The sequence below is a fragment of the Myotis myotis genome, unplaced genomic scaffold (genome assembly GCF_014108235.1).
Source record: "Myotis myotis isolate mMyoMyo1 unplaced genomic scaffold, mMyoMyo1.p scaffold_m19_p_7, whole genome shotgun sequence".
In the NCBI taxonomy this organism is placed as follows: domain Eukaryota; kingdom Metazoa; phylum Chordata; class Mammalia; order Chiroptera; family Vespertilionidae; genus Myotis; species Myotis myotis.
Window position 1 is genome coordinate 73,303,254 of NW_023416379.1, and position 23,307 is coordinate 73,326,560.

Sequence of the window (23,307 nt, forward strand, 5' to 3'; positions counted from 1 at the left end):
ACATCATATATATATATATATATATATATATATATATATATATATATAACATACAATATAATATACATTGGGAAGCATGCGATAGATAGATAGATAGATAGATAGATAGATAGATAGATAGATAGATTTAAACATCAATAAAAATATTAGTTGGGTAATATACAAATATGTAAAAAAGTTATTATGGAAAACTGACATATAAGCCATTATATGTGAGGAAAGCAGATTTATGTGTCTTGAACTTTTAGGTTCCATCAGAAAAATTTAGATTAATCACATAACAATCCTCCCATCACACCCCACTCCGAGTAGGCTCTTTATTAACAAATACATCATTTACTTTGCCTCTTTTGATGATCTTTTCAGGACGAATTTTTATTTGAAATTTTCTTGCAAATCCACAAATAAATCATTTAACAATCTATCCTTAGACAACTTTACTGATCATGTCACAGCATATTTGAGTGGATAAAAGTTCCTGTACATACTGAAGGTATAGTGGGCAGAAAAGAAACAGTAGAGGGTTTCAAAGAAAGATACATTTAGTCCTAATGAGAGCAGCTACGGAACACTAAGTAATGAAGATACGGAGACATTAATGACTAATAGGAGAAATCTAAGAGAAGGACTGCTCTGAGGTGACCAGGTGTTATTGGTAGGTATTATCTGCATTTTAGAGATGAAGAAATATATCCTCTTAAAAATAGGGGTGTCAGTTTGTCCAGTGAGGGCCATTTATTAAAGAATTAGAAATTAAAAAATCATATGCAGCCTGGCCAGTGTGGCTCAGTGGTTGAGCGTTGACGTATGAACTAGTGGGTCACAGTTCAATTCCCGGGCAGGGCACATGCCCAGTTGCAGCCTTGGAGTGTGCAGGAGGCAGCCAGTCAATGATTCTCTCTCATTGATGTTTCTCTCTCTCCCCCCCTCCCTTCCTGTCTGAAAATTGAAAAAAAAAACAACAAACAATCATATGCAACTTAATGACCCTTTTTTCCTTAAGAGCATAAAATACATGTTTTAAAACTAAGGTAGAAAATGTGCAACATTACTCAAAAGAATCCAACAACTAGTAAAAAATATATACTTTGATTTCATGTTATAATCTACTAGAGGCCTGGTGCATGAAATTTGTGCACTGGAGGGGGGGGGGGTCTCTCAGCCCAGCCTGTGCCCTCTCACCATCCAGGAGCCCCGTGATGGATTGGCCCCGCCCACCCGCTGCAGCCCGCTGGTCAGTGATCTGGGCCTCCCTCTGAAAGGCAATACTGGGGCGATGGCCAGGCACCCGACCAATTGCATCACACCTGCCTTGGCTGGCCTGGGGCTAGTGGGTGTCATAGCGTGGTCGTCCAGAAGGTCATCCGGCTGTCTGGTCTAATTAGCATATTACGCTTTTATTATTACAGATATCCCAGAGACTTAGGAAAAGAGAAGGGTCTTGTAGACCAATGAATGAAGTTTGGCTTCTCTCTGAGTAAAAGGAGAACTATTGCATGCAGTGTTCTAAACACAGGAGTAGCATTCACTGACTTCCATTTTTAACAGGAATATGCTTCCTTCAGTGTTAAGCACAGATTACAAGAGTGAAGGAAACAGGGAGCTAATTACAGAAACCCAGGGAATAGATGATGGAGGCTTGGGTCAGGATAGTAACAGTGTGGTGGTGAGAAGTGGATTTGGAGATGGAAGCATTTCCTATTTAATGACCATAAACCGTTTTTTAAAACTAGCTGTTATACATGAAGATGCTCAACAGATACCTAACCCCCAATGTTTTGGAATAAGGCATTAACTGTCATTTAACCCCTCCCCTTCCAGACTGATTTCCTAAATAGAACTAACTAGTTTTAAAACTCAGTAAAATAACAATGTGTCATCCTATACAATAAAAGGCTAACATGCAAATGGACTGAACAGCGAAATGATCAGTTGCTATGACACTCACTGACCACCAGGGGGACAGGTGCTCAACACAGGAGCTGCCCCCTGGTGGTCAGTATGCTCCCACAGGGCGAGTGCCACTCAGCCAGGCTCACAGCTGGCGAGCACAGCAGTGGTGGCGAGAGCCTCTCCCACCTCTGCAGCAGTGCTATAGGAACCCTCAGGGGATGTCCGCCTGCTGGCTTAGGCCCACTCTCCACTCGCCGTCCCCCCCCCCATCCCTCCTCCCCTAGTGCATGAATGTTGTGCACCAGACCTCTAGTGTAAAATAAATGTAACAGATGAAAAATAGCACTTACTAGTCGCTAAGCGATATGATTAACAGATGCTTCTTAAGGGGTGTCATGCTCATATATAACTGCTTATGTCACCAGCATTTTAGATGCACATCCCTTCTGCTGATTTCAGAATTTTCACATTCATACATGGAATACAACTTGAGGCTCTTTCTGTTCCTTATTTTCTTAGCTTTTTCTGATACAAATATCACTGGCAAATACTAGACTAAGGTATTCTACAGGCATGTCTATTTTGAGGATGGTGCTGGTGCAATCTGCCTTGAGGTTGGATGACTCCAAGGGAGGAAATGCCAACCTAAAATCAAAGGATGGGAAAGGATAACTGAGGTGTGAGCCAGGTACTAAATTTCAGTTGGTGACGTAGGAGCAAACACAGAAACATGGCAAAGAAGCACTAAAATCTAAGGGCAGATGGCTGAGGGAGAATCTGTGAAACAGAATTTGGGGACAAAAGCTAAATTCTCTACAACATGTTTCGTGCACCCTTCCTGGTTCTGCAGTGATGACTGAAGTGCACGGTGGTTGGGATTGCTGAGCCATCCTTACCCTACTGCCTGAAATTTGGGCTCTTAGGAATGCTGGTCTCATTTAGAATGTAAATTTTTTGTTTAGTCATAATTCAAATAACCTTTTCTTAAAGTGCTAAGTTTTTTTTTGTTTTTGTGTTCCTTTTTTAATCCTCACCTGAGAATAATTTTTCCATTGCTTTGCAGAGAGAGTGGGAGGTGGGGGAGAAGAGAGACACTGACTGGTTGCCTCCTGCATATGCCCCAATTGGGGGCAGAGAGGGAACTCGCAACCCAGGTACATGCCCTTGACTGGGATCGAACCTGTAACCCTTTGGTGCTCAGGCTGACACTCTAACCACTGAGCACACTGGCCAGGGCTAAAGTGCTAAGTTTTAACAAAAAAGTCCACATCCCAGGGCTGTGGGCAGATAGGACTGACTTATAACCATACTACTGTGCACCTGAGATAGATGAGGTATGGATTTTCTTTGAAACTGAAATTTTTCTTTGATGTTTTCTCAAAAAAAATGTTGGGTGTGGTAATATTTTACAATGTGCTCATTTTGAACTTACCTAACTCTTTACTTTTTTTTTTATTGTTTAAAGTATTACTTGAGTCTCCTTTTCCTCCCCATTGACCTCTCCCCTGCCACCCCCTCCACCAAGCACAAGCCCTCACCCCCCCTAGTGTCTGTGTCCATTGGTTTTGCTCATATGCATGCATACAAGTCCTTTGATCTCTTTTTTACCCCTTTACTCCCCATCTTCCCTCATAGTTTGTACAGTCTATTCGATGCTTCTGTGTCTCTGGTTCTATTTTTGTCCATCAGTTTATATTGTTCATTATATTCCACAAATGAGTGAGATCATCCTAATAGAGGGAATATGCCAATTGACCCTCACACCATCGCAAAGATGGCAGCACCCACAGCCAATAAGGAGGGAATATGCTAAGTGACTGCCCTGCCCTCAAAGATGGCGGCGCCCACAGCCACGAGATGGCGGGCAGTTGGGGGGGACCAGGCCTGCAGGGGAGGGTAGTTGGGGGTGACTGGGCTGGCAGGGGGGGGGGGCAGTTGTGGGCGATCGGGCCAGCAGGGGAGCAGTTAAGTATCGATCAGGCTGGCAGGCAGAAGGGGTTAGGGGCAATCAGGCAGGTGAGCGGTTGGGAGCCAGCAGTCCCGGATTGTGAGAGGGATGTCTGACTGCCGGTTTAGGCCTGATCCCTGTGGGGGCAGTTGGACATCCCCCAAGGGGTCCCAGATTGGAGAGGGTGCAGGCTGGGCTGAGGGACAACCCCCCCCCCCAAGTTCACGAATTTTGTGCACCAGGTCTCTAGTGTGATATCAAAAAGTATGCTTTACGGAAGTTGGAAGGGAAGGAATTAGTTCATATTGTACTTTTTTATATGTTTTGTGTTAGAAGCATATGTTAAATATGACATTAACATTTTTTAAGAAAAAAATATTCTGTAGAGAAGCCAGAATGAAGATGTAGTCAGGTGACAGTAGTTTCTTATTGTATTAGTTTTGCCCACACAACTTGTGAAAGGTGCGACTGCCATTCTTACACACTGCCTATCCCCTTCTTAAAGGAATAGTTCCAGCCAGTAGTGACTGGCCAGAGTGAGGGTCAGAAACAAAATGGGTAAGGGAAACCCATACTACACCAAGGAAGAAACTCACTGATAGATAGAAATGAAAAGAGACAAAAGGAAGCAAATAGGAAGATGAAAAAAACAGCTGAAAGAAAAATGTGCAAAGCCAGAAAAATAGTTAAATAAAATGGAGTCTACAACCTACTATTTACATGGCCTGTCAACATCAAATGTTACCCCCAGCTTACAATAGCACGGTCTCCCTAGTTTTCATGTCCATTAGAAGAGCTAGAGCGCACCACGAGTTCTGCTTGTATATGGCATTCATACCAAAAGAACAGCTCTCTGAGGAGGAAACCAAATCAAATGCCAATTCTAATGCCTAGATTAGAAGTTTCCTAATTGTGCCTAAACTACATATATAATCAAACAATTTGAACAACGATCCCACATAAAGGTGTATTCGAAACACAAGCTTATTATTTAAAGAACATATTTCTAGGAAGATCTAAGAATATCAAATGGCAATTTGACCTTTGGTTTCCAATGCCAATATTTCCAGACTAAAGTACAAAGTGTCAGGCATAACAACTCATTCATTGTAATCTAGTTCATCATTAATCAAAAGGATGAGAAAAATTAAGCGTAGTGACTTTCTCTATGTATTTTTAATATTTTTATCAGTTGACTAAAGTCCACCAAGAGGAATATAAGACCTGTTTTTTTATTGTTGTTAATCGTCACCTAAGGATATTTTTTCCATTGATTTTTAGAGAGAGTGGAATGGAGGGGAAGAGACAGAGAGACACATCCATTGGTTGCCTCCCACTGGGCCCTGACCGGGGCAGGGGGTCAAGCCTACAACCCAGGTATGTGCCCTTGACCAGAACCAAACCCACAAGCCTTCAGTCTGTGGGCTGACACTCTAACCACTGAGAAAACCTGGCTGTGGCAGATCTATTTTTTTTTAAACACTAGTTTGTCATTTTTACAAGAAATCATTTATCATATTTGTATTTGCTAAGTTTGGTTAAAGCATTAATTACACTCATCTACTATTTCATCCTCAAGGCAAATTACAGTTTGGTTTGAATTCTAATAAAGTCCCTAACCAAGATTTCTTTGCCGTGGAAGAACAAGTAAGGTGATAGTTTCCTCACCTAATTGGTGATAGATCATAGCTAGCTGATGAGCATGTGATACAATACACCAGTGGGGATGCTCTATTTATATTTACCCACACACAAATATAAAATAGAAATATAGGTTGCATTTATAATTTTGAGCCACACTTCCTTCTCTCTTCCTATTCTAATATTCCCTGCCATCTGCAAATTCCTCTCTCAGTGCCTGCCAGTGAGGTCCAGATGATGCCCTGGCAGCTGCAAGTAGCTGGCAGTAGAATGCAGCCACCTGCCAGTCCTTGGCTTCGCTGAGTCGAGTTCCATACAGCTAGGTGTGCCCTGCTCACAATTAGACATGCAGTTACTGTCTCTAATTCAAGGTCATATTCTGTCTTATTTAAAAGTGATAAGAAGCTTGTTTCTTCCTAAAAAGTACAACCTTTCAAATGTAGACCATGTCGATTTCCCCCCCACTTCATTTCTAACCTTCCTTATTTCAAAGATGGGAGAAAACGTGAGAGACACGCAGAGTCTGGAACACTTGAAAACATATTACTTTGCTTCTGTTTCTCACACACTCAGCACAGTTTATCCTGTGCTGCCTTACAACTCTGCTGTGACCTTGCTGTGACCTTCATTTGTTGGCAGATCAGGGGCAAGTTTCCTTCTCTTGAAGATAAACTTTCATTCGCCTCAAACATTACATGCCAAGAACTTTCTGACACATTCTTCATTGTCTATAAACAGTTATCTGGCTGAATTGATTCTACCTCCAAATCCCTTTAAAACCTATCTTTTCCTCTCCAGTGTTCAGACCCTCATCATTCTCTTATCACAAAGATTCTCAATTTAGTCTTTCCTTACTCAAGACAGCTTCCAAACTGTTGCCATAGTAACTTTTCTAAAATCAAAATCGAATCCTGGCAGTGCTGGCTCCCCCTGGAAGGGGGCTCCCCGCGGTGAGTGGGGCACCAACTCTTCGCCAAGGTTCAAACGGCCGTCCTCATCTGGCCACAGCGTCCTTGAACGCAAGTCCAGCTGCTCCCACAGTCTCCTTAGTTTACAAAACCCCAGAGTGATGAACCAGTGGGCTTTCTAGTCTAATGCATTGTTTGATTTGGTTTAATCCAGAATTATCTCAAATTCTTTATGGCAAGACTTATTGGGGTGGAATTTCTCAACTAATTTGTCCCCAGAACCTGTTTTCATACATCTCCCAGGACTAGTTCAAGACACACCCTGACAACCTCACCTAAACAGGCTCACCTCCCCAAGTCTCGCTCTTTTCCCTTATCTTGTCTAGTTTCCTCTCACCACCAACTTGTTGTCCGTCTCCCCCACTGGAATGTCAACTCCATGAAGAGGGGTCTTGTTAGTTTCCTTCATCACTGTACTCCCAGTGTCTGGAGCAGTAACTGCAGTATAGTCATCATCCAATTGTTATTTGTTGATGCTGAGTGATTGCTATTCCCTCTGTGTGATAAGCCCCACTTCTCTCTATTGGGGAAACCCCTATTCAACTTTCAAACCCAATTCCAAGTTCACTTCTTACAAGAAACATCCCCAATGTCACACCCCCGCCCTCAGCAAATCTTTCTCCTCTGAATCTACAACTAGCACCTAGAATATATTTTTATTAAAGCAATTACCATACCTAACTAAAGTTAATTATGCCTTTTTTACTCCACTAGGCTAAAAGCTCTAAAACAGTGTTTTAATCATCTTTTTATTTCCGATGTGAACATACTGAAAACTCAGTGACATGTTGAGTGCTCGGTAAATGTTTACTGGGTGATAAAGTAAATGTCTCCTCACCAGTCAGCTTCAATCAGTCTCAGAACACTTTTACTAGAAACTTTGCAATTAGTTGCTTTTCATTTTTCTTTTTTGATGTAGCACCACAGGGGGGAAAAGATAACAAACTAAGTTCTTTCACAAGGTTTTAAAAGGGGTTGATGATGCAAAAAGTGCAGACCCCCTGCCCCACTCTCCCATCAGGGGCTGGCCTCTAGCTGACACAATAGCAGTGGAGGTGTGGGGTGACAGCCGTCACTGACAGCCTAGAGAGGACCAAATGGGCCGAAGGAACAGTTCCACCTAAGTGGCCGGTGCTCACTGTGGCTAAACCCAGCAGTAAAAACCACGGATGTACAACCTCCCCAAACGCTTGCCCACAATCCTCCCTCACACATTGCAGCAGAACCCAGTAGAGGCAGCTGGGACACCTCCCATACTAAGTACAGCATAGCTGGCAGCCTCTGGTTACAGGAAAGCAGCGCCAGCAACTCACAGGCCCAGAGCCCTATGGCCTACCAACCCACATTGGGGTGGTGCCCTGAGACCAAGGCAACCCAGTCACAGAGTGGACACCCACCTCCTCAGGGAATATGGGGCATTTTCCACAGCGAGGACAACTCTGCCCCACTGAAACCCTGGACGTCCCAGGAGCGCAGGTAAGAGAAAACAAAAACTTGTGCTATCACATTATCTACTGGAAAACAAAAGACCTCTACGTATCAACCTGCTAAACTGTCAACACCAAAACAGTACCTACATGATTTCAATTCCCCAAATACCCAGGCAGAGAAATAACCCATCAAGTACCATGAACAACCAAAGTAACATGGCAACTCAAAGAAATGAGGTCCATAGAAAACAAAGGCATATAACACTGTGACTTAAATGACAGAGAATTCAAGATGGCAGTTTTAAAAAGAACTAAATGAGATATAAGAAAACTCAACCAGTCAGTTCAATGAACAAAAGAAGTACTTTCTCTTTTATTAAAGAGACAAGTTGTAAAGAAAAATTCTAGAGCTGAAAAACTCAATACGTGAGATGAAGAATGAATTGGAGAGCTTAGGAAACAGAACAGACCAGATGAAAGAAAGAAATAGTGATTTTGAAGACAGAAATCTAGAAATGACTCGGGTGGAAGAACAGAGAGAATTGAGAGTTAAAAAATGAAAGACTCTGAGAAATATCTGACTCCATTAGAAAGACCAATATAAGAACAGAGAGAGAATGGGTCAGAGAGCCTATCAAACAAATAATGGGAATGTCCCAAACCTGTGGAGAAAGCTGGAACCTTAAATCCAAGAAGCTAACAGGATGATACCTCATCAGTTCCATGCAAAAAGACCTTCTCTAAGACATATTAAAACTGTCAAAAGTTAGTGACAATGAAAGAATTCTCAAGGCAGCCAGAGAAAAGAGGACTATAAACTATAAAGGAAACCCCATTATATTATCAAATTTTTCAGCAGAAACCTTACAGGCTTGGAGTCGAATCAAATATTGAAAGAGAGAAATCACCAGCCAAGAACAATATATTGGTCTCAGAGGAGTTTTGGTGAACTTGACCTTAAAAGCAAGGGAAGTAAAAAAAATAAATGAATGAAATCATACCAAACTAAAAAGCTTCTGCACAGCAAAAGAAACCATTAAGAAAACAAAAAGGCCACCAAGCAACCAGAAGATATTTGCAAATGATACCTCCCATATGGGGCAAATATACAAAGAACTCATACAACTTAACAACAAACAACCCAAGTAAAAATGGGCAGAAGGATCTGAACAGACACTTCCTAAAAAGACATACAGATGGTATATGAAAAGTTGCTCAACTTCATTAGCTATAAGGGAAACTCAAATGAAAACCACAGTGAGATACCACCTCACACCTATTACACTGGCTATTATCAGTAAGACTAGAAATAACAAGTGTTGGAGAGGATGTAGAGAGAAAGCAGCCCTCATACACTACCAGTGGGAATGTAAATTTGTGTAGCCTCTATGAAAACAGTATAAAAGTTCCTCAAAAATTTAATGAAACCAATGGAGAGAGATAGCAGGGGGGTGAGGTCATGTACGGGAGTGGGTTGGGAGGGCAATGGGGGAATATGGACACATATGTAATACCTTAATAAAAAAAAAAATTAATAGAGCTACCATATATATAACCCAGCAATCCTCTTTTGAGTATCTCTCCCTAAATTTGAAAATGCTTATTTGTAAAGATCTATGTACCCATATGTTCACTGCATCATTATTCACAATATCCAGGACATGGAAACCCAAGTGTCCTTTGATGAATGACTGATAAAGACATAATGTGATATATATATATGATAGAATAGTACTCAGCCATAAAAAAAATGATAAAATGTTATGTTGTGACAACATGAATGGATCTTGAAAGCATCATGTTAAGGGAAGTAAATCGGACAGAAAGGACAAAAACCATATGATTTCACTCATGTAGGATATAAAACAGAAAGCAACAAACAAAAACTCATGGGGGTGGATGAAGAGAGTAAAAAGTGTCAAACATATGGTGACGAAAGACCAGACTGAGTGTGGAGCACACAATGCAATATATAGATGATATATTATAGAATTATGTACCTGAAACTTATATAATGTTATTAACCAAAGTTACCTCAATAAATTTAATTTAGAAAAGTAAATAAAAGGGTTTGATAGGTTTCTCTAGGCATATCTGAGGACACTGGACAAGAGAATGAAAATATTGTATCAACTTAAATTGAATCCAAATGTAGAAATCTGCCAGGTAAACATACTAATCCTATATGCAAACCAGAGCAGCTTCTGCCAATACCTCTCAGTTAAGCTTTCTGACTATTAACTGCTTGAACCCATCATTCATTCACTCACTCCAGTCAGCCCACACTCACAAAGTTCTGGCAATGAACTCCAAGCACTAGGATTAGGGATTGGATTTATGGAGATAAAAGATACTATTTATGCCCTTAGGGAGGATAAGGCCAAAATCATCAGCTGGGGTAGGCAGGACAGGCAAGAAAATAAACACTACAAAACAGGTGGTAAGTGAGCTAATACAGAAAAACACATGTTACAAGAGGGGAAAAGGGAGGAAAAGTGCTCAGCAGGGCTTCCAAGGGGAGGACTCACCTGAGCCAAATTATAATGAATGAAAAAGAATTATCAAGAATGAGGAGAATGGACAATCCGCAGGGAATAACATGCAAAAAAGGGCACAAAAAATTGACAGCGAAGTGTTGTGGAATGGGCAGAAATTAAAAGTATATGAGAAAAATTACTTTGGCATCAGTGTGAAGGACTTTGGGTGGGGGAGACGGATGGTGGAATTGGGAATTACAGTAACATACGACATCCTGCATGAGGAAGACTGGGAGAAGAAGCGACAGATGGAAGAATATCCAGAGACAGGAAGGAGTCCTGACTAGCTCCCAGATTTCTGGCTTGAGCATCCAGTGTCCCACTCACTCTTCCTGGAGGCAGCGTACAGTGGGCTGTGGTTCGCTGTCCACTCCCCCAACCCTCTCAGGACAAGGGCACACACCTCTCCAGGGTCAGAGAGTGCTGAAGACTGACAGCTTGCAGCAGAATCCCCTTCAGCTGAAGAAAGCCATCTTGCTCAAGGTGATGTTCCCTCTCTGGAAGCAACCTGATCCAATGACTGGTTGATTCAGGGGTATGAGGCCAAGACTCCTTGCTCCAATTAGGGGCAACTCTGCAGGGTCATCCCAGCTTCAGAGTTCCCTGTGGGATCGCCAATTCTCCTTCTACCCTTGCCTTACCTCCTTCACTCAACAGGCACTGATCCTGAGAGCACTCCCCAGTGAATATCCTGTGCACACATCTGCACAGTGAACGAGATCTGGGACTTCCTTGTTTTTGCAGGGAGAGGGATGTGAAGAAGGTGAGTAATAATGACAATAATAACATCTAGCTTATGTATCAGATACTGTTCTAGTTATTTAATTATCAGCTCTCTTATTCTGCTCTTCGTGTATATACACAAACTCAATTTTAAAAAGATGCTTATATAAATTTTTTAGATGCCTTTGAGATGCCTTGGAGAATCTGATTACAACTATAGACATCTCCAGTTAGTAAAACGGACTATGCCACAACTCACATCCTGAAATATTCTTACAAATTAGCCAAATACTAAATAGAAGTGAAGCTTTCTGGAATGTGTATAACACCCAAATTAATAATCACATTACACCTTTATTATGATTTTTATCACAAAATAGAAACCCGAATATTAAAATTTTCTCATTGCCTTTTAACTTATTATATTTGAATAAATGCTTTGAATCATTAAAAATAGGCACCCCAAAAAATGATTCTTTTTTTCTTTTCTTTTTGTTGTGGTTAATCCTCACTTGAGGATTTTTTCCCCCATTGATTTTAGAGAGAGTGGGAGGAGGGGGAGAGATACACATGGATGTGAAAGAGACACAGCGATTGGTTGCTGCCCTTGACCAGAATCTAACCACTGAGCCAACCGGCTAGAGCCAAAAAATGATTCAATTTAAATTTCCACCCAAAATACTGAATTCCTCAGTGCAGATTCATACCAACATTTGGACTTAAACTATTGGGGAACATCAACAACTAAGTGAATTTGGAATGTAGGGGGAGAAAGGAAAGAGAAGGAATAGAAGTAAATGTAGGTAAATCTGTTTGGAGACATGGAAAAAAATATTAAGTCTCAATTCCATGGTTTACTTACTAATTATAACTGTGCTTCAAGTATTCTAATTTTCTTGCCTAATATAAAAGCAAGCAAGCAAGTTCAGCATCACTATGCCCTATAATTTTTATGGAAATAATGGAAAATATTTATACTAATTTTATAGTTAATTTCAAATATCTTATGAAAAGAGATGTATCATATCCAATATGCTATTGCAAACAAAAGCAAAACTTAAAAATACGTCACTTAAAGGTTTTTCCCCAGACTAGAGGGATATGTGTATACACACACATACACATGTATGTACATATATAAAATGTCATACATGATAACTTTATATATATAGTTAATCAGCACCTGGGGATATTTTTTCCATTGCTTCTTATAGAGGGAGTGGAAAGGGGATGAGGGGAACAGAGATTGGTTGCCTCTTGCACCTGCCCTGACTGGGATGGGGATTGAAACCTGCAATCCAGGTACATGCCCTTGACCCGGAATCAAACCTGCCATCCTTTGGTGAATGGGCCAATATTCTAACCACTGAGCAACACAGATAAAGGCAAATTTAGAAATACAAACTTTGGCTAACAAGCAATACACTGTGAATTGGTAGTAAACTCTACCAGGAAGTATGAAATGTCTTAAAGCTAAGCCGACTAAGAATCTGAAACACCCGCCTGATGGAATAAGGCCAGTTATTTAATTTTCTGGATACTTTACATTTGCTTCCCCAAAAGAAATGAGGGGAGGAGAAGAATACTCTGTAAAACTGATCACAAAATAGAACTAAGCAGGGAGAATCGTCTCATGTCTATAGTGAGACAGGCTGAATCTTGCAGGCATCATAAGTTTGCACTATCGTGTGTTATTGAATTATGATTATGTTACTGATATCTATAAAGAATACAGATATTAGTAATTTCTCAGAATAAATAATAAAATAATTATAGAAAGATACATAACTGTAAACAGAGTACTAAATTTTCTTAGGAGGAAGACTAGTTTTCCAGTTTAATGCAAGTAAACTTCACTAGGGTTAACTAAAAATGACATGTTATTTGACTTTCAAAATGATTTTTATTTGAACCACCTTGAACAATATTAATCGTCAAATGACTATCGTCAGCCTATAAAAAAGAAAGGATGTACACAGCAGTGTGTGATAGAGCCAAAAGTACAACCACATCCTCCTGGCACCAATTCTAATGCTCAGCTCTCCACCTTTTCCCTAATGCAGTTCTAAGATTTACCAAGAACAGTGTACACATTTTCAGCTATAACACAAAAGCAAGCTGAGTGCAGCAAAGTGCTGTTCTTATAAACCAGGAGAGATGCTCCCGAAGATGAAATAGATGGAAAAGCTGCTCTTAAAAGCAGTTACTGTTCACAAAGTAATGGACAGACTGAATACCATTATCTATTGATAAGTACTCACACCTAAGGAAAAAAAAATAGGAATTTTAGGTAGGTCGGATTTATATGAACATTGAATAAGGAGTCGCTGAAATTTATATCTGCCATAAAATTTTCTTGACATAGTGTTACTTTTAAGTCTTTTAAACTATTTTGAAAGACTTCTCATTAACAGGACTTTACCAGTTTTAGATTTAATATGTTCACTAACTTCTTGAAAACTTTTGGACTGTGAAAATGAGAGGTTAACCAATCTCTCAAAAAGTATAAAGAGCATACTTTTTTTCCTACTACATGGTTTTAGTATCATTAGTAAGTTTTCTTGAAAGCACCAATTATATTCGCTTTTAAATAATCATTAATGTTTATGCTGAGTTAAAATTATAAAACACCATTTCTCCCTCTCTAAAAATGAAAAAACTAAAGTGAGAAGAGTTTCAAAAATATTAGTGAAAAATACATTTGTAAATAATGCATCATTTCAATTTTAAAAATCTTAAGATTTCTGCATCTCAAAATATTAATGTTTTATCATAAAATTTTAGGGTTTTTTAAAAAGCAAAAACTGAAAGCAAAATGATAGCTAAACCCCCAAACCAAGATATCTAAATTAGGAAGGAACTGTTAATAGATATGGTTAGCTGAAAAAACTAACAAAATATTAAAAGAATTATTACCCTCACTGGAAAATTTTAAAATGTTAATGAAAGTAAATTGAGATTAATATACACATCAATATTTTAAGAAGAAAAATGGAAGGTGCCAATTAAAAAAAATTGGCCAATGTAGCTCATAGACTTTTATATTATTTATCTATTGGTCTTCTGCTGTATACTGTTGAGATAATTTTCCAGGGACCTCAAGTTTCTGAACATGTGCAACCAGAGAAAACAGCAGCATTTGCTCCAGGCCACTTTTTCAAGGATGTTCATGTAATGAACAGCCTTAGAAGAGACAGGGCCTCCCACTGAAAGTGTAGAAATGCTATGCAAAGTATATGCTTGTCAAACTACTAAGCTGTACAACTGAAGTCAATATAAAATAACATTGAAAAGTAAACTGTAATTGAAACATAAAAATACATATAAAAAAGGAAATGCCTAGTGTCTATTTTTAAAGATTAAGATTCTCTACACTCAGGGTTTCTCTCCACCAACACATGTGGGTAGTGCCTGGCCTTCTTCATGTTGCTCTGTGGGAACGGGGGTTCAGGGAACTGGTACAAGAAAATGCTGATGTACTGCTGTTTCTGAAATCTTTAAACCTTCTGCCAGAATCCATAAAATTGTGACAGCTAAATTCTTACCTTGGAAGTAGGATAAAATCTCACACCTTTCACAGCTCTTAACATAGACTAGAAACTGGTAGGCACTGGGAGGACTGAAGGAAAGATTAAAATCTCATACGCAAAGATCTCAGTATCTGTCTCACTGCGATTACCATTTATCCATTAAGCACTTGACCAATTAAACTCCATATATTATATGAAATTGTTTTTTTTAACCTTTGATTAAGTGGAAGTGAAAAATTCTTTTACATATATAGTATGGCTAATTATTAATAGCAACAGCTCCCACGTCACATTCCTTCCTTGTCTGGAGGCAGTTACTCCCTAGAGGCAATCACTTTTAACCATTTCCATTTTTGGCTACACAGGATGTTTTCTATATATTCTAAATTAAATGCTGATTAAGTTATTTATTAACATAATCTATTAAATTCTGCTACATAAGACAAATAGTTGGCTCATTTATGCTACCTCCTACCTACTATTTCTCTTTTTTTCCATTGAAAAAAATAAGGTATAATTTTCATAAAGTAAAATATACCCCTTTTAGTGTATACTATACTTACAAGTTTGTCTTTTCCTGTTACATAAAAGGAATCATATAGTGTGGTTTCTTTCGCTTAGTATGAAGAATGCTGCATGCTGTTGGGTATAGCAATAGTTTGTGCCTTTTTTATTGCTGAGTAGTATTTCATTTTATGGCTATACCACAATTTGTTTATCCAACCACACACTAAAGGACATTTAGGTTGTTCCTAGATTTTTGGCAATTATGAATAAAGACAGTATAAATAGGTTTTTGTGTGGAGTTATGCTTTTATTTTAATTATATTAAAAACTAGTAGTGGTATAACTATCTCATACAGTATGTGTAAGTTTAACTTTATAAGAAATTGCCAAACGGCTTTTCAAAGAGGTTCTACCACTTGAATTTCTTCTCGCAATGCATAAGACTTCAGGTCATTCTAAATCCTCTTGAGCATTTGATATAGTCAGATTTTTTTTTCAATAGACCAATTCTAATGATAGTCACTGTAGTTTAAAATTGCATATCCCCAGAAAGAGGGACTAAAAAAACAATTCCATTTACCATCGCACCAAAAAAATTAAGATACCTAAGAATAAACTTTAAGGAGGTAAAAGACCTGTACTCTTAAAACTACAAGACACTGAAAAAAGAGATAGAGGAAGACATAAACAGATGGAAGAACATACCATGTTCATGGATTGGTAGAATCAACATCATTAAAATGTCCATACTACCCAAAGCAATCTATAGATTCAATGCACTCCCATTAAAATACCAACGGCAGCCCTAACCGGTTTGACTCAGTGGATAGAGTGCTGGCCTGCGGACTGAAGGGTCCCAGGTTCGATTCTGGTCAAGGGCATGTACCTTGGTTGTGGGCATATCCCCAGTAGGGGATGTGAAGGAAGCAGCTGATTAATGTTTCTCTCTCATCGATGTTTCTAACTCTCTATCCCTCTCCCCTCCTCTCTGTAAAAAATCAATAAAATATATATTTAAAAAAATACCAACAGCATATTTCACAGACCTAGAACGAACTCTCCAAAAATTCATCTGGAATAAAAAAAGACCCCGAATAGCTGCAGCAATCCTGAGAAAGAAGAACAAAGTAGGTGGGATCTCAATACCAGATATCAAGCTGTATTACAAAGCCACTGTTCCCAAAACTGCCTGGTACTGGCACAAGAACAGACATATAGATCAATGGAATAGAATAGAGAACCCAGAAATCGACCCAAACCACTATGCCCAATTAATATTTGACAAAGGAGGCAAGAGCATACAATGGAGTCAAGACAGTCTCTTTAATAAATGGTGTTGGGAAAATTAGACAGATACATGCAAAATGATGAAACTAGACCACCAACTTACACCATACACAAAAATAAACTCAAAATGGATAAAGGACTTAAATGTAAGAAGGAAAACCATAAAAATACTAGAGGAATCCAGAGGCAGCAAAATCTCAGACATATGCTGAAGCAATTTCTTCACTAATACAGCTCCTCAGGCAATGGAAACTAAAGAGAAAATAAACAAATGAGACTGCATCAAAATAAAAGGCTTCTGCTCAGAAAAAGAAACTATCAACAAAACAACAAGAAAGCCCACTGCAAGGGAGAACCTATTTTCCAATGTTATCACCGATAAGGGTTTAATCTTCAATGTTTACAGGGAACTCATACAACTTAACAAAAGTAAGATAAACAACCCAATCAAAAAATGGGCAACGAATCTAAATAGATACTTTTCAAAAGAGGACATAAGGAAGGCCAAGAGACATATGAAAACATGCTCAAAGTCACTAATCATCCGAGAGATGCAAATCAAAACAACAATGAGGTACCATCTCACACCTGTCAGACTGGCTATCATCAACAAATCAACAAAGGACAAGTGCTAGCAGGATGCGGAGAAGAAGGAACCCTTGTGCCCTGCTGGTGGGAATGCAGACTGCTGCAGCCACTGTGGAGAACAGTATGGAGTTTCCTCAAAAAACTAAACATGGAACTCCCATTTGTCCCAATGATCCCGCTTCTAGGAATATATCCCAAGAAACTAGAAACACCAATCAGAAAGGATATAATGCACCCCTAAGTGCCCATCAGCAGATGAGTGGATTAAAAAACTGTGGTACATCTACACAATGGAATACTACACTGAGGTAAAAAAGAAGTTCTTACCATTTTTAACAGCATGGATGGTCCTAGAGAGCATTATGCTAAGCGAAATAAGCCAGTCAGAGAAAAATAAATATCACATGGTCTCACTCATTTATGGAATATAATGAACAACATAAACTGATGAACAAAAACAGATCCAGAGACAGAGAAGCATCGATTAGACCGTCAAACCTCAGAGGGAAGGTAGGGGAGTGTAGGGGTAAGAGGGAGAAATCAACCAAAGGACTTACATACATGCATGCATATAAGCCTAACCAATGAACACAGATACCAGGGGGGTGAGGGCATGAGTGTGTGGGGGGGGGGGGGTAGGGGGCAATGGGGCAATAAGGACACATATGTAATACCTAAATCAATAAAGAAAAAAAACATTATAAAAATTGCATTTCCCTAATATCTAATGAGGAATGTTTTTTTTTCATGTGTTTATCATTCACATATTTTCTTTGATGAAATGTCTGTTCAACCTTTTGTATATTTAAAAACTGTTTTGTTATTGCGTTTGAGAGTTCTTTGCATCTTTATATGTGTCCTTGATACAAGTATTTTATCAAATGTATGATTTGGAAATATTTCTTCCAATCTATGGCTTATTTTAGCATTCTCTTAACAGTTTACAGAACAAAATTTTAACTTTGATAAAGTCTAGTTTATCAATATGTTCTCTCCAGGGACATTCCAAACCCAAGCTCATTCAGATTTCCATCTTTTCTTCCAGAAGGTTTACATTTTATATTTTGATCTATGATCTACTTCAAATTAATTTTTATTTAATATGTGAGGTATGTGTCTGTGACCTTCCCCTTCTCCTGGCATATGGACATTCAGTTGTTCTAGAACTACTTGTTGAAAATACTATCCTCTCCCTATTGAATTCCCTGGGGAATCTTTGTTTAAAAACCAGTTGGCCATATATATGTGGGTCTAATTCTGTCCAGTTGATCTTTATGTTTATCATTTCCCTAACACATTATCTAGATTCCAGTACCTTTACTTAAGTCTTGGAATCAGGTAATTGTACTTACAATTTTCTTCTTTGATTTTTTTCATCAGTATTTCAGTATAAAGATCTTGTACATATTTTGAAATATATATTAAAAAACATTTATGTCTTTTTGGTACTATTGCATATGACACTTTAATTTTTTTTAGTTTCCAATTGTTCATTGTTTTGTGCATTGACTTAGATCCCACCATCTATTAGTTATAACAGCATTTTGGTAGGTTCATGGAGATGTTTTTTTCATAAATCATTATACTGAGACTAGAGAAAGGTTTTTTTCTTTCTTATTTTCTAATCTGCTTTTTATTTTTATTTTTCTTGCCCTATTGTACTGGTTATAATCAGAGAACATATTTTGTATAGTTTCAGTTCATTTAAACTTGTAATGGATTTTTAAGCCCCCCTAAATATCATCTATCCAAGTTAATGTTTTATGTACACATGAAAAACCCAACCTGTTGTTGGGTGTAATAGTCTATAAATGTCAATTAGGTCAATCAAGATGGTTGACAGAGTTGCTTCAAGTCTTCTATATACTCACGGATGTTCTTTCTGTCTGCTTGTTCTATTAATTACTGAAGGAGGAGTGCTGAAGTCTCCAAATATGAGTGTGGATTTGCTTAGTTGTCCTTTCAGTTCTCTCCATGTTTACTTCATGTATTTTAAAGCTATGTTGTGGGGGTATCGACATTTCAAATTTTGCTATCTTGTGGGTGAACTGACTTCTATGTTTTTCTCTTTGGGGAGAGGGCTGAGGAATAAGTGCAGGACTGCCCATTTTCTTTGGTTTTATTTTGTTGTTCAGTTGCTGTCTTCTTAAACTGAATACCAAGCTCATTCAAGAAGGAAGATGAAATGTGATCCAATAAATATGTCTTTGTTGAAAAAGTATGTGATGTCAGTTAAGTCACAAATGCTCTCTCTTCTGGTCATCAAAATTCTGATATTTAACATCAAGTATTTCTAAAAGTAGAAGGTTTTTTTTTCAAGTAGGTTTTACTGTAATAAAAAGCAGTTCCGTTGTTTTACTTTACATGCATTTTAGTGTTTTCTTTCATTCAATATTTTAACATACACTTTGACAATTTAAGATCTAATTTGCACTGATGCCAAAGTGCTAAGTATTTATCAACATGTTTTACATGGATTTTTCATTCATCAACTTTCTGCCCTTTAGAACACAGTCCCCCAGCTGCTTCACTCTACTGAGATCCACTCAGTAAAGACGTCAAACGAAAGCAATATACTATTTACAGCTTGCCCACATGCACTATACATCAGATAAAAAGTTGCGATGCAGGTCCAAAGGATGATTTGGAAATTACTAACCAGCTTCAAGTAAGTAAGTGACCTACTTATAGATCAAGAGTAAGTGGAGGAATGCAAATGAGTTAAAGCAAAGAGTGTACAAACAGAATACAATCTTCTCGGTAGACTTGATGATAGCCTGTACTTTTTTTAAAAAGTGATTCTTTACAATTGCTGGAAAAGCCTCTAATGCAGTGGTTCTCAACCTTCCTAATGCCGCGACCCTTTAATACAGTTGTGGTGACCCACAACCATAAAATTATTTTTTTTGCTACTTCATAACTGTAATCGTAATGTAAATATCTGATATGCAGGATGTATTTTCATTGTTACAAAATGAACATAATTAAAGCATAGTGGTTAATCACAAAAACAATATGTAATTATATATGTGTTTTCCGATGGTCTTAGGCGAGCCTTGTGAAAGGGTCGTTCGACCCCCAAAGCAGTTGTGACCCACAGGTTGGCAACCCACAGGTTGAGAACCGCTGCTCTAATTCTTTTCTTCTCTATTCCCTATCAGATTTGTTATCTAGTTCCTGACTTTTCCTATGTCCAAAACACCATTCCCATTCCATTTACTCTCAGCTAATCATCAGACTTCTTACCTTACAAAGAAGAGTAAGGCCAACTGATATGCTCCATCAACTTCCCTTTGCTCTACCTCTAAGCTTTTCTCTATATTTGCACAATGACTAAGGGATATGACTCTTTCTGTCACTGTCTTTGTCCAAGTATATCTCCCCCAGTCTTCAATAAGGTTAGCCCTGTCACTGAGTGCCAATCTCCTCTCTCTGCACCCCACCAACATACACTCCAGTGTCTACTTCATACCCAAGGTGTATGATATGCCCACTTACCTTTTCAACATTTTTTAAGGACCTACCAAGTGCCAGTCACTGAATTACTATGATAAAGAAAGTTAAATAAATATCCATTCCTCCTTTTAGAAAATCACAAACTTGTAGGAAAAGATAAATAGTTTCAAAAATAATTATAATTGGTGTAATAAAAACAAAGGCGTATACAGTATAATCATGGTATAAAGGAAAGATAACAATGGTTACAGAAGGATTTTTTTTAATATACATAGATCTTTATCACGCCCACCCTCTCTGATGGGTTTTCTTCTTTTTCTGCAAATAGGCTCAGGTCTCCTCTAGCCTTAAACACACAAAACACCCATGACACTTAAATTAATATTGCTGTCATTCACTTTTACTCACAGTCCACAAATCCAATCCACTGTTTTTTATCCTTCACCTTTCAACTGTGGTCTTGGTGTCCACCATCACATTGACACCTCTCACCAAATCCAAGGTGAGTAATCCACTCACATATCACCTTTCTTTCCTGGTCCTTATAAGTCTCCCAGCTATAAAGGACTATTATACCCTCTTCTCCAAATTCTCTCCTTGCCTTTTGTGATACTTTACTTCCCTAATGTATTACCTCCCTCTCCATTCAATGCCAATCAGTCTTCACAGATTCCACTTCATTCTGTGGCCTGACAAAGGGAAGCTTTAGCCAGAATTCCATTTCGAGATGTGATTTTTGACTCCCTACATCCTCTCTCCACTATTTTGTTCTCCCTCTCTGCCACAGAAAATTCATGATAGCAGTGCTATAGTAACCTGGGATTGAGAAAAATAATCATGAAGTTAGAAGGGCTGGCTTTTGTTTCTGTTCTGCCACTGACTTACTATCTGTGTACCATGGGCATGCCACATCCTATGACTCCATAAAAGAGAATGGCTTTCTAATTAATGTTCCTTCCAAGCCCACAGTTCTACAATTTCAACTGGAAAGAACATCAGATTTTTAATTCTAACTTTAATGCACTACGAATCCACATTCTGTCTGCCATTTAAATGTCCCACCTCTCAAACTAATCTCTTTAACCAACTAGTTCTTTTAAGTTTCCCACTAACATTTATGTACTTGTGACCATTATTTTAAACTTGAAACCCTAATAATATTATGCACATACTGCCTTCTATTCATGCATTCTCTCTTCCTGATTCCCAACCCCCCTTCAAGGCTCAACTCAAAGAGAATCTCTTCCAGAAAGTGTTTCATGGCCTCTCCTGCTGCTTATAGTATCCCACTTCTTCAGAAGACCCAAGATATTCTATGTATACAATAGTCCCCCCCAACACCACCACCAATTACCTGTGGTTTCAGTTACAGCAGTCAAAAGTGGTCCGAAAATAGGAAATTTCACCAACCATCAACATAGTCTGCTCCTGACACCCAATCACCGACACAGTCATGGCTTCAAAACCCAGGGCTCCCCAAAGCAGATGATCCTTCTTCTGACATATAGTCGAAAGGTCACTAGCAGCCTAAAGTTATGCCTATGTCATTCACCTCACTTCATCTTATCATGTAGACATTTTATCAGCTCACATCATCACAAGAAGAAGGGTGAGTATAGTACAGTAAGATATTTTGGGAGAAAGAATCCACATTCACATAACTTTTATTGTAGTATATTGTTATAATTGCTCTATATTATTAGGTATTATTGTTAATTTCCCACTGTGCCTAATTTTATAAATTAAACTCTAGTGTAGGTATGTATGTATAGGAAAAACCATAGTATTTACTGTAGGGTTTGATACTATCTGCGATATCAGGCATCCACTGGGAGTCTTGGAACATATCCCCTGCAGGGAAGCGGGCAGTGCTGGACTCCTAACACTTGGCAAGTTCCCCTCCAGACTCTGGCTCTGTAGAAGCAGGTTTACACCTGACCCTCCTTTGCATCCCCCAACAGCACCTGAGCACTGTCTTGTGCAGAGTACAGAAAACCTCCGAGATTTGAACTGAACTAACCTGAACTTTGGACACAGCAGAAGCAGGAGTATTCTATACTAATTACCTTCTTCAAGTAGAAATCTGTGTTGAAGGACACATGGCTTAGGTGTTCCAGCTCTAAACTAAGAAAGCAGAAGCTCTTTTTGAACTCCTTCAAAATCCAAGTCAACTCAAAAGGACACTATAGACCAGTGATGGTGAACCTTTTGAGCTCAGCGTGTCAGCATTTTGAAAAACCCTAACTTAACTCTGGTGCCGTGTCACATATAGAAATTTTTTGATATTTGCAACCATAGTAAAACAGAGACTTATATTTTTGATATTTATTTTATATATTTAAATGCCATTTAACAAAGAAAAATCAACCAAAAAAATGAGTTCGTGTGTCACCTCTGACACGCATGTCACAGGTTCGCCATCGCTGCTATAGACAGTAATCTTTGCAGTGTCACTAGTTTTTAAAAGTGTATTTACTAAAAGGTATACTCCTAAATAGTTGGTTTTATATTGGAGCATTTTTTAAAATCTAAATTGTTTATGTCAAAACAATGTGATTCATAGACCTAATGAACTATCATTAGAACTGGAGATTTAACATAGCAACAGTGATGCTTATCAGAACATTTAGCCAGCACACGTTGCATCATCTTCTGCTCTAACCTACATGCGGCATAGCAAACAATTTTCAAAATGAAATAAGATGTCATTAATTTTCAGCTTCATTAATAAGCTTCAATGCATTCCTCTAAAAATTGTTTCAATGCCCTCAATTGCAATAGCAAGACAAATTGAGAGAA

The 23,307-nt window shown here is 38.5% G+C and overlaps 1 protein-coding gene across 2 annotated transcripts in view; it reads right to left on the minus strand.

Moving 5' to 3' along the window:
- PRIM2 (DNA primase subunit 2) overlaps positions 1-23,307 on the minus strand; it is a 286,500-nt gene that overhangs the window by 15,721 nt on the left and 247,472 nt on the right. The window lies entirely within an intron of this gene.